Source organism: Cololabis saira, chromosome 7 (genome assembly GCF_033807715.1).
Source record: "Cololabis saira isolate AMF1-May2022 chromosome 7, fColSai1.1, whole genome shotgun sequence".
In the NCBI taxonomy this organism is placed as follows: domain Eukaryota; kingdom Metazoa; phylum Chordata; class Actinopteri; order Beloniformes; family Belonidae; genus Cololabis; species Cololabis saira.
Window position 1 is genome coordinate 24,530,577 of NC_084593.1, and position 11,013 is coordinate 24,541,589.

Below are 11,013 nucleotides of genomic sequence, written 5' to 3' on the forward strand. Positions count from 1 at the left end.
CAATAATTTCATCTCTTGCCACCTGGTGGACTGGAGTGCAAGTACACAATCTGCGGTCATTAACTTCAGTTATTCTTTTGATTTATCAATTAGATCATTTCTATAGGATTTTTTTAAAAACATGATCAATAACTCATAAATCATAATGATTGAAATGCCTTAGTTCTTTCAGGACATGCTAAATTAAAGAATGTTTATTCATCTGCACAAGGGTGAATCTTTAGTTTCAGTGGTGGGGGGGACACAAGTAGGAATGGCAAATTTGTGCGTGTAGCTGTAGCGTGGATGTGCAGTGTGGCTTTGTAAGACTATGTGTGTGTGTGAATGTGAACAATCAAACAATTTTAATATGCATTTACTTTTTTAGACACTTTTTAACTTTTTTTTCCTGATATATGTATTTATCATTATTTTCATTTAGTGCTATTATACAATGATAAAAAAGAGTCTTGAATCTTGTGACCTCTTTCTCTGTGGGGCATCCTTTATTTTTGACACAACACAACATTAACATGCCACATAAAAAATCAGCTCTTACCTTAAGACAGTTTACAAGCTTTACAGGCTTACTTACAGGCCTATGGAGAAACTGAGCTCTTGGCCAGGCTTGATTTTTCATTTTCAAAAGCTTGGGCACAGAAAAAACATAGGATTCCATTGACTCCTTGTTTATAATGGAGCCAAGGAAATTCACAGTAGGCTACCACTTCTCTTGAAATCTTAAGGTTTTGTTGCTGAGATCTGCATTACAGTTCATAACAGTTCATTCGATTATGCATGGATTAATTATTGTTGAGGCTGACATTCTGAAAAGGGCTGAAACACCGATTACTGTTCACTGTTTTCTATTAAATTCTTAGGTGTCATAGTTGATGAAAAATTAAAATGGAAGTGCCATACTGAACTTGTCTGTAAAAAAACTATGAGGTCAATCGGTATTATGAGTATAATACGATCACTGGTGAATCAATCTTGTATTTTAACTTGTTATTATAGCTTAATTTATCCATATATTGTGTATTGTAATTCTGTATGGGCAGCTACATGTCCTACTTTTCTCAATAAGATCCTGCTAGCCCAAAAGACATTTTTGAGAATGGTTACTTTTGCTAAAAAAACAGAATCTTCTATTCTTCTTTTAAAAAAATGTAATTTGTTATCTGTCTTAAATGTGAACATCTATCAAACCTGTGTGTTTATGTATAAGTATGTATATTCATCTCATGACCTGCCACTCAGCTTCCAGATTTTTTTTAAGTTTTCCTCAGACATCCATTCATATCAGACACAACACTCAAAGGACTTTCACCTTCCTTTATGCCGGACTTCACACAATCGACGCACTTTAAAATAGAGAGGACCCTCCCTATGGAACAATTTACCTACATCACTAAAATCAATATCTTCACTGGCTTTGTTCTAAAAACACTTGAAAAAATCATTCTTTAGTTAAGAGTTGTAATCCTGGACCACAAAATCTGTCGGAGACCACACGTAAGCAACATGCGAGCAAAGCTGGCAAAGTGCACTGCAATTCTGGGGAAAATAAGACACATTCTGGATCATAAATCATTACATACTCTACAGTGTATACTGTCCACTGTTCTTACCATATCTATCTTACGACAATAAACAATGCAGGATACAGAGAACACACAAACCCAGTGTTTATAAAATCACACACACTGGAATTTATAGATCTGGTTAAATACAAAACAGCGCAAATAATGTTCAAAGCAAGGAATAATCTACTATCGGGAAATATCCAAGGAATATTCACAGAGAGAGAAAGGGGCCTAATCTAAGAGGAGAACTAAATTTTAGAAAACATAAAGTACGAACAACAATGAAAAGCATGTGCATATCGAACTGTGGAGTGACTCTGTGGAACAGTTTGGAGCAGGAAATGAAACAAAGTACTAACATAAATCTGTTTAAAAAGAGATACAAAGAATTATTTATAAACAGGTATGGAAGAGGAAATGGGTTAACGACGAGTGTGATAAACAAATAAAATAGGGAAAAATGGTATATTATACTTGCTTAAGATATGTTTAGATATCTACTGGATGGCCGGTGGGGGGACGCGGGTGTCTTATCAGGGCCGGCTTTGCTGGTCCTGCCTCCTGGCTTCGGCCTCCGCTCCCCCTCTTGCCCCCCCTACACGATTCATACGCACATAGGCGAAAGGCGGGGGGTCCGGGTCGTGGGGGGCACCGTCCCGCGTGGCCCGGCACTCCCCGCCTCACGGTTTTAACAGCAAACTAGACACTGCACATTCAACACTTTAGAAATACACTTGACAAGGACACGTAGTTCGGGAGGGGGGGGGGTCGGTGTCAATCGATACTTGGCCCTCCCTCCTCCCTGTTTTTATGGCATTAATCACATGCACTCAACACAAGGGGCGGGAGGGGGTCCCACATCACCCGCGTTCCCTCACCGGCCTGGGCCTCGGACGGGTGGGTCGGGTTACCCGGGCCTGGCGGGGCCCGCCGTGCAGCCTGGGGTGCCTTCTGGCGGTGCTGGACCCCCCCGGGGAGGGGGAAACGGTGCGTGATTGTATGTCTGTGTCGGTGAGAATGCGGTATGGAAGGGTCCTGCCATGGAGGATTTGAGCCTCCATTGGCAGGACATCAAAAACTTAATAATTTATCAATATTATATTATACAAAGATGGTTATTATTATTATTATTATTATTATTAGTATTATTATTATTATTATGTATAGTATATTATATTATTATTAGTATAGGTATCGGATAGGTGAATGGATGAATGAATGGGATGCCTGGGTCTGGGGCCCTCCGTTGTCGGGCCTGCGCGGGTGTCGCCTTGTTGGGGGGTTCCCTCTCTCCGGGCCCGTCCCCGGTCCCCCCCGCTGCCTCTACGGCGGGGCGCCCCTCTGGTCTTGGAGGGCCACTTTCGTGGGGGACGGGTGCGCCTGCCCGTGTCGGCGGCCGGGGCGGCTCTGTCTCTCCGGGCAGGCTGGCCCCCTGCCGGGTGGGGGTCGTTGGCCTGAAGGGTGAGGGCCTCCTGGCCGCGTGTCCGGCCCGGACCGGGTGGCCGGGGATTGCCTGGGTCGCGGTCCGCCGCCGCGGGATCCCTGGCTGCTTCTTTCCGCGCCGTGGGGGCCCCGCCCGCGGGCCCCCTCGGCCGCCGCCGGGTGGGGGGGGGGCCTCGCAGGCGGTGGGTTGCCTCCCTCCTACTTCTCCCCTCTGTGGGGTTTGCCGGTGGCCTGGGTTCCGGGCTCTTCCTTGTCGGCCTCTGGTCTCGCGGGTGGCGGGGTCGCTCCCCCCCCTCCCCCACTATAGATACACTTCAGGTGGAGCTTTGTTTGGTTTATTACACACACACACACACACACACACACACACACACACACACACACACACACACACACACACACACACACACACACACACACACACACATACACACATATAGTCATTTAGTCACATGCACACACACACACACACACACACACACACACACACACACACACACACACACACACACACACACACACACACACACACACACGCATGATCATATACATACACACACACACACATAGACATACACACTGGCTTGTTCACCTGCATGCTGGCTCTCTAGTTTTTGGGTTTAGGTAGCGGTAGCGATAGCTTAGCTCAGACTGCGATCAGATCTCAAGATTTAGGTCGATTGCTGTTCGTGTTTTGGTTGGCTCCGTGCCGGTTTCGTGCTTTGTTTGTGGTTTTTTGTTGCAGATTTCCAGTGCTTGACGTGTGTCTCCGTGTGTTCCTGCTTCCTGGATTGGCAGTGGATGTCGTCATCCCCCCCCCCACCCCCTCCCCCCCCCCAAAAAAAAACGAAAAAAAAAAAAAAAAAAAAAAAACACTGGGTTTGTATGTGTATATTTATGTATGCGTACGCATATGTGTGCGTATATATATGTATATATTACATATAGTAATAATGCACATATATACACTTTTGGTTTCTACCGTTATGGTATCAATCAATAATATGTGTGCAGACAAGGTAAAAAAAAAAAAAAGATATGTTTAGATATTTATGTGGATATTTATGTAGTATATATTATATGTTGAGAGGGATAGTTATGATTATGTAATATATGTTATATATTTATTATGTATGTAGCATATATATATTTATAGGGGTATTGATGTAGTTTATATACTATATATTTATATAGATTTATATAAGATTTGTATTTTCTATATATTGATATATTTATGTAATATTTATATTTTCTATATACTTATATGGACAATTATGTAGTAATAGGCATGTTTACGTAGTATTTATATAGACTATATTTATATGGATATTGTGTAGATGCACAATACACACAATGCTTCATTTGACCATTGTTTTTACTGTACTGTTTTATGTGCAAATAAACTAAACTAAACTAAACTGATGGAGGAAAAACGACACAAAGCCATGGACTCTCTGACTGGCATGCACGCATACTGACACGCGGCGGCAAGCAGTCATTTATTAATACGCAGCACCTGTGACAATCAACCAAGCCCCCCATACGCCCTTGTATCTATCTATCTATCTATCTATCTATCTATCTATCTATCTATCTATCTTCCCAGATGAATGGAAGAGCACATTCAAGATCGTTCAACAAACTCAAAGAGGCCACTGAGGTGGCTGAGTCACATGTCCAGTCAGCACTGAGTCAACACCAGCTCCCACCAAGCAGTTTTTACTGGGGTGATCTGAGTACTTAATCCATAAACCAGTGGTCGAGAACCCCTAAAACTACCTCATACCCCCACAGAAATAGGTTTACAGTTTTTCTCAGTCGCTTTGGTGCTATTCTCAGATCACTCTTAACATTTGCACAACACTTAGTGCATTTCTCAGAACAATTATCACAAACTGCAAAACCTAGTGGATGACCTGCAAAAGCGCGTCACTTGCTCAAAATGGATTGTCTATCCCTCAAAAGCAAGTACTCATGTCAATGAAACTGTCAGTGTCGTCAAAATGAGAAGTCCTGTCACCATTGTTTATGAGCATGATAGTCAAATGGCTTTGTCATGTTTTCATTAGGACACTATATTCTCTAAGAGTTTTCTAATGTAAAAAAAAAGGTCAGGACTTGATGACACTACCTGAAAATGCTCAAGGCAGAACTATACACTACTTGTACAGCCATTTGAAAACTACAGTAAAGTTACACATTGCTGTAGTTAGGGGAGTAACTGAGTACAAGACACTGAATATGTATGTTTCACATTTTTACTGTATGCTCTTTGCAATTCTACAGCATTGTGCAAAAGAAAAATACACTACAGTCACTAATTTACTGTAGAACAAACATAAGAAACACCTTTTTGGTAAAGCTGTGCACAAATGTGAACAATACACTATAGCAATACATATTCTAACTGAACATAGGTACAGTAAATCATTCTGGCACATCCAGACGTTCCTGTCTGTCTGGCCACATATTTTCATCTACATCACAACGGATATCATCCCTTGCAATGCAACGAGGAAAGTATCTTCTGGAGTGGCGAATCCACCCTCTGCATGAATCTGCTGTGATGTCGTCACATGCTGCATCCATGGGTGCTAGCAGGGCCATTTGTGTATGTGGACGCCGGTCATAAACCTTCCACCTCCAAGCAGAAAAAAACTCCTCAATCGGATTAAGGAATGGGGAGTAGGGAGGGAGATACTCGACCAGCATCCTGTCATCATGTGCAGCAAACCACTGCCTGACCAGAGGTGAAAGGTGAAAACGGACATTATCCCATACAACGACATAATTGCTCTGTTGGCCTCCACCCCTCTCATTCTCGGGGATTATATCCCTGTAAAGAGAGTCTAAATAAGTGAGCAGGTGTTGTGTATTATATGGACCAATGCGTGGGATATGGGTGAGGACTCCATTCTCCGACATGGCTGCACACATTGTGATATTTCCTCCGCGTTGGCCTGGGATGTCAGTGGTTGCTCTCTGTCCTATTCCTTCCACGCCTTCTACCTTTGGCCAGATTGAAAACCCGCCTCATCGATGTAGATGAATGTGTGCAGTGGTTCCCTTGCTTCCAGCTCCAATACACGCTTTATTGTAAGAGACAGAGACAGAGAGAGACAGAGACAGAGACAGAGACAGAGACAGAGACAGAGAGAGAGAGAATTGCTAGTGTACTGCATGGGACTACACAAAGTAAAACAGTTTACAGTGCTGAAAATTAGAGTATACATAGAAGACATGTTTTACCTGTACATACTGGTGACGGATCTCCTTCACTCTGTCACTGTTCCGGTCAAATGGCACTTTGTACAATTGTTTCATGCGCATTTCGTTTCTTTTGAGCACTCTATCAATTGTAGCAATTGACACAGATTCAATATTGCCAAATACATTGTTATCCTCTATGACAGCGCTTTGAATTTCTCTCAACCTTATTGCATTGTTTGCAATCACCATTGCACAAATGGCTTCCTCTTGCTGCGGGGTAAAAAGGGGACCTCTTCCACCTCTGTGAGGTTGTCTTTCAATCCTATGTGGTGCAGAGTAAAATTACACCAATGCACAGTAAACATGAGATATTACTGTATGAGATGTTGGATTACTGTCAAATACTATACATACCTGTTCTCCCTTCGAAATGTTTGAATGATTGAATTCACAGTGGTTCTTCCAACATTTGGCTGCACCCTCCGACCAGCCTCAGCCATTGTGAGGCCGTGATTGATGACATGGTCCACAATTGTAGCCCTAATTTCATTAGGAATATGCGTATGTATTCGGCCTCTTCCCCCTCTTCCCCTGTTTTGTCCCCTTCCCCTTCCCCTTCCTCCCCGCATCCTCACCCCTCTTCCACCATGCTGACCTTCCATTTCTGTGTCACAGAATTGTAGAAATGGTACACATGTCTTGCTCGGTCTATATATGCTTGCCAAGTGATGGTTCATGGGATTCAGCCCTGAGTGATTGTGGACAAGTGGCTTGTCATTGGTTGCAACTAAATGCTTCACACACCTCCTCATGAGTGAAAACTGAAGTTCACCTGAGAGCAATTGTTCAATTTAGAGAGATTTCCAGGAAAAAATGATAAAGAAAGGTATTACAGTAAATTAGCTTGACACAATTTGATAACTTGTTCAACAATTTTGTATGTAATGACTAAAGCAATGAAATGAGGACTATTAGTTTTTTAGGAAATGACTATTCAGCGTCCATAAGTATAGTTCATTTTGACTGACATGACATAAACAAATGATAATGTTGTAAAACAGCAGAGAATTGTATGAGAGCAACTGATACATGTCCAAAAGCATTTGCAATTTGTTCAGAGGAAGGAGAAACTGCTACTATGATGTGGACAAAGGACTACATGTTGTGGAGGTTGAACTAATAGTTATGAGAACTTTCATTCTGATCTGAGAATAGCACCAAAGCGACTGAGAAAAACTGTAAACAGAAGAGTGGCAGCCTTCCACTTTTAAAAAGCCGCGTGTGCGTATTTTCACAGTGTGCCCTAAACAGACCAAAATTTGAAATAACCCAACGAAATGTGTTGCGTTTGCGTGTAATCTCCCTTTTCACCACTAGAGTGCGCTCGAGCTATGCAGAAGATATAGGGATTTGACAAACGTGTCCATTCCCACTTGTATCATCTGATATATTCAGATGCTTATTTCAATAAACCAAACATTCAGTTCAGTCTCTTCAGCACATATTACATTTTCCCACTTTCCTTAAACTTTGCTTATTCTTCTCTGATACTTTGCAAGTTTACTAACTTGTAAGACTAAAAATAAAACCCTAATGCCATATATACAAGTGTGTTATAATGATATAAACATAGTTCCCCAGAGAACAGGAAAGAGATGTGTATCATTTCTGTATCAAGATGTAGATCATTGTGCATTTGTAGAACATTCTGACTGAATCATCAGTTTGCATGCTTGTTTATGGCAACATGTGTTTTTCATAAAGCATAATTCTTAATATCAATTTGCAGTGTGAACCCAGTGTCTTAGAATAACATGATGCAAATATATGCATTTTCGAGGAAAAGAGAGATTTTTGTGCTTGTTTAAAAAAAAAAAAAAATGCAAATTTTTTATCCTGCACTCTCGTGTAGTCGGATGAAAAGGGTTATTAACCTCAAATGTCTACAACCATTACACGCTGTGAGGAATATCAGGCGGGATGAGTCATCGTTGTCAGGCACACACAACCTCCTAACTCTTTTTCAGCAATGTGACGACTTTATTTGGTTGGGTGATGCAAAGACATTGTGTTTGCGTGTTTTCTGGGTTAAAAATCCCCCATACATTTTTAACATATGAATACTACACTATTTACATTTTGAATATGCATTTTTCACAATTTGAAAACATACAATGCTAAACATTTCTCATAAACCCAGCTCTTATTTGAAAAATAATCTCCAGTGCAACAGTGGTTGATGCAAAATTCTTTTTGAGTGTCTTAATTGCATTCATTTTTTTTTTTTAGTTCTGAGAACACAAATCTAATTCAAATGCAAAAGATGGTTTAAATGAAGTCAGAGCAGGAGGGTAAAACCCATCAAATACTCAGATGATGCCCATGCATGGGCCCAAATTAAAGATGAAATACTTCATCAGAAGCAGAGCATGCAGTTTCCTGTTTTAAAAGGTAAAAACAAATCTGCACTCATTACTTGCAGTGGGAAGCGATGATGTTTGCCATGAGGCCACCTGACTTAGAAACATTTGTGGAGGTCTGGGAATCATGTTGGACTGAATTTAGACATCAGGGTTTTCATTTAAGGGAAGACTGTCAGTTTAAAATGCATCTATCTTTGCAATCTTTATTTGCCTATTTGATTTGCTGTATCACTTGTGATGTAATTGTGCAACAAAGGGACTTCTTGCTCATCTATTTGACTTAGTTCTACAAAAAATAAATTCTCGAGCCTTAGCTCGCAGATTTTCTACACCATCAGTTGTAATGCTTCTTTTTTGTTCTTGCTAAATCAACAGTGAAGGAAACGCTGTGAGACCCTCTCACTGCGGTGGAAGTGAGGCAAATTGCTTTAAATCTATCTAATCTGAACACTAAAGTATTCGTCACATCACACAAGAAAGAAACCATGTCTTTTTCTTATTAAAATTTTTTATTCTTTTTATTAACCTTGGCTTTTATCAGGGGATGTTCTGCCATTAGAAAGGATAACAGGAGCACCCACCCTGACACTGTTGGTGAAGCGTATACTGTACGTTTGGAGCATGAAAATATCCTGAACATGAAGTTGGTTTATTAAAGTTCTGAAAATTTCTTATTCTACACTTCCAAGTATTATAGAAATAAAAGGAGCGACTAAAGACGTGAAACGCACTCTGCACATAGATAATAATAATAATAAGCTTTATTAAGGACACAGGGTCCATAGCACAACAGACAACAGACAAAGGGTACAAAAAATAAGGATAAAATCCACAGTAATCACATCATATTTACATAAAGGCTGATACGCCAATGATTCCAGATTCTGGAAAAGAACCTGACTGAGCTCTGTGCAGGGTTAGTCAGTTTGAAAATTATATTGTTCCCAGAGTCCGACAACCTGCACATACATCTGTGCATAAGGTTACGCAGTACAGCAGTGCAGGTAGGCACACCGACACTGACAAACAGCTGACTTGCACTGCTCTAGCGTGGCACCTTGAGCAACAGCCTCATCCCATCATTGTAGGCTACATGAAGTTTCTGCATACTGGTCTTTTTATAGCGACGCCACAAGTGAGCAGTATACATGGGGGTACAATAGGCTCTAAAAAGTGCAGCCTTCACAGGTACAGAGCACACACCAAATTTGCGTACAAGTGTGTTCGCTTGCGCATACAATGCACGACGCTGTCTATAAATGTCCCTATCATCAGACAGGTCGTCATTAAAATAGTGTCCCAAGTATTTGATCTCATTGCACACTTTGAGGACAGTGCCAGCCAAAAAGAAGTCAGGAAATGACAGTTTGCTGTCCTCTTTGGTCCTGACGAACATTATGTTGCTTTTTTTTGCATTATAGAGAATGTCAAAGTCGAGGCCATATTGTGAGCAGACCCTCAGTAGCGGTTGAAGACCAGCACTATATGGTGAAAAAACAACTAAATCATCAGCGTACATCAGGTGGTTGATGATGGTGTTACCAACCACGCAGCCTGTACCACAACCACTGAGCAGCTTGGATAAGTCATCCATATAAATATTGAATAAAAATGGAGATAAAATGCTGCCCTGTTTAACTCCATTGCATACTCCAAACGGAGCAGACATGAAGTTACCCCACTTTACATGCATTGCCTGATGAGCATACCAGAAAATCTGAATCCTTAAAAGATACTTGGGAACACCTCTGCTGTGCAATTTACAAAACAATTTTTCATGGTTTACACGATCAAAGGCTTTAGAGGCATCAATAAAACACAGAAACATTGTGGAATTATGCCTATTGTACAGATCTAAAATCTCCTTTAGAGCAAAAATACACATATCGGTCCCATGTCTAGGTTTGAAACCAAACTGGTTATCAGATGTGAGGAGAAACCGTTCTAGCCTATTCAGTAAGATCCTCTCCAGGATTTTGGATAAAATACTGGCTAAGGCTATAGGTCGATAATTTTCGCTACTATTTATCTTGCCAGCTTTGTCTTTAATAGAGAGTGAGACAATGTAGTTTCTTAAATGTAAACAGATGTGATAAACCTTTGTGAGCCAAATGTTTTTAGTTGTGATGTAGGGTACAACACATCATGGCAATCAGAAAATATAGTTTTTACATCATGGAATTAGAGGCTGCTACAGAGTAGAGTAGAGATGAAGCAAGCAGGGGAATAAGCAAGACAATATTTTGTGAGCTGAGAAAGCCACACTGAATTAATGAGAGCATTGTTGATCCCTTGCTTCCCCAGGCAGTCATGGCTCTCTGCAGTCCGTTTAGCACAGAGATTCCATCAGAACTCCTTCGTTATGTTTCCTC